The sequence below is a fragment of the Hyaena hyaena genome, unplaced genomic scaffold (genome assembly GCF_003009895.1).
Source record: "Hyaena hyaena isolate Hyena2069 unplaced genomic scaffold, ASM300989v1 scaffold_721, whole genome shotgun sequence".
Lineage (NCBI taxonomy): Eukaryota > Metazoa > Chordata > Mammalia > Carnivora > Hyaenidae > Hyaena > Hyaena hyaena.
Window position 1 is genome coordinate 893,473 of NW_024081346.1, and position 7,224 is coordinate 900,696.

Here is a 7,224-nt window from a genome sequence, read left to right on the forward strand (position 1 = left end):
AGGCTATGGAATCATAAATCAAAAATCTTCCAACAAATAAAAGGCCTGGAACAGATGGCTTCACTAGTGAATTCTACCAAACATTTAAGAAATAATACCAATCATTTTCAAACTTTTCCAAAAAATTGAAGAGGAGGGAATACTTTCTAACTTATTCTATGAGGCCAGCATAATTCTAATATCAACGCAAGAAAAAGACACTACAAGATAAAAAAAAGAGTATAGACCAATATCCCTTATGAACATTTAGGCAAAAGCCTCAAAAAAATACTAGTAAACATAATTCAGCAGCATATTAGAAGGATTACACACCATGACCAAGTGGGATTTATTTCTCAAGAAATAATGGAAAATTCAAATACAAGGATGGTGTGATATAAGAAAATGAATCAATGTAATATACTACATCAACAATATAAAGGGGAAAAACATGTGATCATCTCAATTAATACAGAAAAAACAGTTGACAAAATTTAACACCCTTTCATGACAAAAAATATAATAGGAACAAAAAGAAACTGTCTCAACATTAACAAAAGCTATATATGAAAAGCCCATAATGAACACCATGCGAAATGGTAAAAGACTGAAAGCTTGTCCTCTAAGATCGGGATCAAGGCAAGGATGCCCACTTTTTTTTTTTTTTTTTTTTTTAAGAAAGAGAGAGAGCAAGAGAGCATGCAAGCTCGGGAGAGGGGTAGGGGGAGAAAGAGAGAATATCTTAAGCAGTCTCCATGCTCAGTGTGGAGCCCAATTTGGGCTCCCATGACCCTGGGATCATGACCTGAGCAGAAATCAAGAGTCAAATGCTCAACTGACTGAGCCACCCAGGCGTCCCAAGGATGCCTACTTTTACCACTGCTATTTAACATAGTCCTAAACATTCTAACCAGAGGATTAGGCAAGAAAATGAAATAAAAAGCACATCCAAATTGGAAAGGAACAAGTAAAATTATCTCTGTTTGCAGATAATATGAACTTACATGTAGAAAATCCTAATGATTCCATTTAAAAAACTCTATTAGAATAAATGAATTTAGCAAAGTTGTAAGATACAATGTCAACACACAAAAATCAGTTGCATTTCTATAAACAAAACAATGAAGAATCTGAGAAAGAATAAAATACTTAATAATTAACCAAGAAGGAAAAGACCTGTAAAAAAAACTATAAAACATTGCTGAAAGAAGTTAAAGCATAAATAATTGAAATATCCTATGTCCATGGATTGGGAGACTTAACATTTTTTAAATGTTTATGTATTTATTTTTGAGAGAGAGAGAAGTGGGAGGGAAGGACAGAGAAAGGGAGAGAGAGAATCCCAAGCAGTCTCCACGCTATCAGTGTAGAGCCTGATGAGGCCTCGAACTCATGAACAGTGAGATCATGACCTGAGCCAATACCAAGAGTCGGCTACTTACCTGACAGAGCCACCCAGGCACCCTGGGAGACTTAACATATTAAGAATGTTAACAGTACCCAAATAAATCTTGTCCACAAATGGTACTAGGGAAACTGGATATCCACATACAAAGAACAAAGTTGTGCCCTCACCCAACACCATTAAAATATTAACACCAAAAATTAATTCAAAATAGATCAAAGAACTAAATAATCTTCAACAAAGCAGGAAAGAACCCAATAGGAAAAAGGATGTCTCTTCAACAAATAGTGTTGGGAAAACTGGACAGCTACATGCAAAAGAATGAAACTAGACCACTTTCTTACATCATATAGAAAAATAAATTCAAAATGCGTTAAAAACCTAAACGTGAAACCTGAAACCATAAAAATTCATAAGAAAAGGGGCACCTGGGAAGCTCAGTAGATTGTGTCTGACTCTTGGTTTCAGCTCAGGTCATTATCTCATGGTTTGTGAGTTCAAGCCCCACGTCCGGCTCTGCGCTGACAGTATGGAATTCCTGCTTGGAATTCTCTTTCCTCCTCTCTCTCTCCTCCTCTCCTTCTCTCTCTCTCTCTCTCTCAAAATAAATAAATAAACATTTTTAAAAATCTAAAAATCCTAGGAAAGAACACAGGCTGTAATTTCTTTGACATTGGCCAGAACAACTTCTTTCTAGATATATCTCCTGAGGCAAGGGAAACAGAAGCAAAATTAAACTATTAGTACTATATCAAAATGAAAAGACTCTGAACACCAAAGGAAACAATCAACAAATTAAAAGGCAGCCTACAGAATGGGAGAAGATATTTGCAACTGACATATATGATAAAGGGTTAGTATCCAAAATATATGAAGAACTTATAAAACTCAACACCCCAAAAATGAATAATCTAATTAAAAAATGGACAGAAGACATGAATAGACATTTTCCTAAAGATGTACAGATTGCCAACAGACATATGAAAAGATGCTTAGCATCACTTATCGTCAGGGAAATGCATTCAAAACTACAACGAAGTATCACTTCATACCTGTCAGAATGGTTAAAATCAACAACCTAAGAAACAATAGGTGTTGGCAAGGATGTGGAGAAAAAGGAACCCTCCTGCACTGTTGGGAATGCAAACTGGTGCAGCCACTCTGGACAATAGTATGGAGGTTCCTCAAAAAGTTAAAAATAAAACAACCTTCTGATTCAGCAATCACACAAGTAGGTATATACCCAAAGACTACAAAAACTCTAATTTGAAGGAATACATGCACCCTGGTGTCTATAACAGCATTATCTACAATAGCCAAATTACGGAAACAGCTCAAGTGTCCAACAACTAATGAATGGATAAAGGTGTGGTATATTATACAATGTAATATTACTCAGCCATAAAAAAGAATGAAATCTTGCCATTTGCAACAACATGGATAGAGCTAGAGAGTATGATGCTATGCGAAATAAATCAGTCAGAGAAAGACATGTATCATATGACTTTACTCATATGTGGAATTTAAAAATCAAAACAAACAAGCAAAGGAAAAAAAAAAAAGCGACAGAGAGGCAAACCAAGAAACAGACTCTTAACCATAGAGAACAAACTGATGGTTAACAGAGAGGAAGGAGGTACATGGGGGAATGGGTTAAATAGGTGATGAGGATTAAAGGGTGTACTTGTGATGAACACCCGGTAATGTACGGAAGTGTTCAATCACTGTATTATATACCTGTAATTAATATTACATTGTATGTTAACTAACTGGGATTTAAATAGAAACTTTAAGATAAATCTGTCCCTCCATCCATACATATATAAAAGACCTAAATCAATAAAATTTTTGGAAGAAAACATGGTACAAAGTTCGTAATATAAGAGTTGGCAATGATTTCTTGGATATGACATGAAAGACACAGGCAACAAAAGGAAAATATTGACAAATTGGATTTCATAAAACTTTAAAATTTCTGTGCATCAAAAGACACTCTCTATAGAATAAAAAGGCAACCCACAGAATAGAAGCATATACTTGCAAATCACGTATAAGAGATTAATATCCAGGACATAATAGAGAACCCCTAAAACTCAACAACAAAAATGCAAACAACCTGATTAAAAAATGAGCAAAAACCATAAGTAAACATTTCTCCAAAGATGGACAAATAGGCAATAACCACATGAAAAGATGTTCAATCATTAGGGAAATGCAAGATAAAACTACAGTGTGATACCACTTCACACTCATTAGGATGACTCACACTCATTAGGATACAAAAAACCAAAACAAAACAAAACAAAGGGATAACAACAAATGTCGAGAATATAGATTGGTTGGATTTATGCCTGCCATCAATATCAATTAAGTTTGAATTGATTCAACAATCAAACTGAAAGGCTGAAACTGTTGGACTTGATTTAAAAAAAAACAAAAAAAAAAAACCAGACCCAACTCTACGCTGTCTGAAGGAGACAACTTAGATTCAAAGCTGCAAACAGATCTGCTTGGGATTCTGTGTCCAGATCATGACCTGAGCCAAAGTCTGATGCCTAGCCCTGCATGGGGATTTGTGCTGACAGCTCAGAGCCTGGAGCCTGGTTGGGATTCTGTGTCTCCCTCTCTCTCTGCCACTCCCCCACTCATGCTCTTTTCTTTCTCTCAAAAAATAAATAAACATTAAAAAAGTTTTATTATTATTTTGTCATGGGGGTCATCTCCCTCCGTTTTTTTTTTTTTTTTACAAATAGTTTATTGTCAAATTAGTTTCCACATAACACTCAGTGCTCATCCCCACAAATGTCCCTCCTTGTGATTCTTAGGAAAATGTGTGTGTGTGGGGGGGGGGGGAGCACATAATCAAGTAGCTGCAAAATTTGTGGTTACAGTTTGAATTGAAGGGAATTTTCATTTTCATCCCCTAGAAACTACGTTAAAGCTTAATAATTACTGCTCTAGTTCATTTCAATACACTGATCATCCTCTTACTTGCAAGCACCATCATAGGTTCCAGGCTCTAAGCTGGCTGTCAGCACAGAGCCCGAATGTGGGGCTCAAACCCACGAACCATGAGATCATAACCTGAGCCAAAGTCGGACGCTCAACCATTTGAGCCACCCAGGCACTCCAAAGAGCATACAACTCTTGATCTCAGGGTCATGAGTTTGAGCCCCAGGTTGCATGGAGAGATTACTAAAAAATAAACGTTTTAAAAGTATGGACATAAATATAATTAACAAGCCATAAAATTAACTCTTACATTGTACAAGTTAGTCACTTTTAGCACATCCATAGAGTTGTATGACTATCTTCATCATCTAATCCAAGAACATTTTTATCACCACAAAAAGAAACCCTATACCTATCAGCAATCACTCTCAATTCCTCTGAACCCTGCTAACCCTAAATAACTCTTAATTTCCTCTTTGTATCTATCGATTTGCATATTCTGGACATTTCTTATAAATGAAATGTGGTCTTCTGTGACTGGCTTCTTCACCTACAATAATTTTTTTTTTAATGTTTTATTTATTTCTAGGAGAGAGAGAGAGAGAGCGTGAGCAGGGGAGGGTCAGAGAGAGAGGGAGTCACAGACTGAAACAGGCTCCAGGCTCTGAGCTGGCAGTCAGCACAGAGCCCGACGCGGGGCTCGAACCCACGAACCGCGAGTACATGACCTAAGCGAAAGTCGGACACTTAACCGACTAAGCCACCCAGTCGCCCCTACAATAATTTTTTCAAGGGCCATCTGTGTTATGGCATTTTTTTTATTGCCATATAATACTCTGGTGTATGGATATAACACACTTTCTTTGTCCATTCATCTGCTTATAGGCATTTGGGTTGTTACCACTTTTGGCTATTATGAATAATGCTGCAATTAACAATTGTGTACGGGTTTTTGCATGAATGTATATTTCCAATTCTCTTGGGTGTATGTATAGGACTGGAATTACTGGGTCACACAGTAACTCTATGTTTAATACTAGCCTCAAATAATGAGTTGAAAAGTGTTTAATGTAATAGCCTTTGAGAACTTACTTTGTGTAAGGTTTACACATGTCTTCCTTAATCCATATGACACTTCTGAAAAAAAATACTGTGTTCAAGATTTTTGATGATGTAGAATATATTGTGCATACATCACAAATCATTAGTTCAGTGTCACAGATGGGAATTTCCAGGACTAGGATTTGAATCTCAGGTTTGTCATAATCTGAAGCATACAATATTCATAACAAGCCATTTTACTTCACATTTTACTTTCTTCCTCATAGTTCTTTTCTACCCTCATCTCTGTAATAGCTGCATTCATACTCTCTGGTCTTAAAGAATTCTCATGAAAACTCTGTTCCATCAAGTCTGACTTATTCTATTTCATTTCCTCCATCCTCTTCCAATCACACCAGGCTTAGCTAAAACTTTAGTGCCTTTTTTTTGGTTTGGTTTGTTTTTAGCTGTTTTTACATCTTAATAGCCATCCTTTTTTTTCAATTAGCACAAACTCACCTTTATGTTATTACCCTTGGCTCTCAAGTCACCTTAGTTCACATCCTTATTTTAGGATGACTCTAAATGATACCTATACTTAAACTGCAGCTTGACTGTGGACAAAAATTTTTGGCTTTCATGTCCTTGATTATCTTTTAGCTTTGTTCCTCTGATTTGTGGTGCTAAATATTATTGAGTATAAACCTGACACTAGTTGATGTTTCTCTCCTTTAAGCAACTTGAGGTTTTCTTTGGACACTCAAGTCTTCTTTTATCTTAACTTTGGTAAAAACTGAGACATATTCTAATTTTTCAAATCAATTTTCCTTTAACATGACTGTCCTGATCTTGGCACATGGGTTCCACCTGATATCACTTTGCTTGACCTCCACCCTCTTCATGGCATTTCCATTTCCAAAGTTTATACTGCAAAGTAAGCTCCCAGTCTTCTTGAAGTGATTCCACTCCACCTCCCACCCCTGCCATTTCTGGAACCATTAGTAATAGGCTTCACCAGCTTCTAAGCACCACTTCTCACCTCTGCTTACCAGCTTTCATTCTTTGAAATTCTTTTACCTAATCTCAACTATATTAGGAAGTGCTCACATGTATTTTGGAATTCGTGGGCTTTTCTTTGAACCTCACTGAAACTGGATTTTTCTATTTTGATCCCGATTTGTGACTTTAATGGTTTCCAAGAGGTTAAAGGGGTAAGATTTATATCTAAGTTGTTGTACTGATCATACTAATAAGTTCTTTTTTTTGTTGTTGTCCCCCCAGTTGGGGGAATCAGGGATCAAAACATGGAAGACCGGAGAGGAATAAAATACAACAACAAATGCTGTAGAAGAAGGCAGAAATTGTACACATGAAAAGAAGATCCCTAAGACATTGGAAGGCATGGGATTCACAGCTATATGCAAGGAACAGACATATGATTTTATAAAAAACATGTTTGAAACTATATATTATACCACTTGGTTTGCTTTTTGATTCTCCAAAAGTCAAGTAAAATTGATGGTACCAGAACATGCGCACCAAGAACCATTCATTTCCAGATTAAGTAAATGAGGTAATTCATACAGTTTCACATATCACTTTACACACATTGGGGCCATCCTCAGAGTTACCACTATCATCTTCAACACACGCACACACACACACACACACACACACACAGCCTGACACTCCAGGCAACCTGCCATCAGCCCCTTTCCAAGTTGTTTGATTACTCACCTCCGTTTTCTTGTGTGATTCCTGAATAGGGTCCGGGTCTTGCTCCACCCTCATCCACTGACAAAGGCAAAAAATGTTGATTTAGTCAGTCAGCCCCAGGTAGTCTCAGT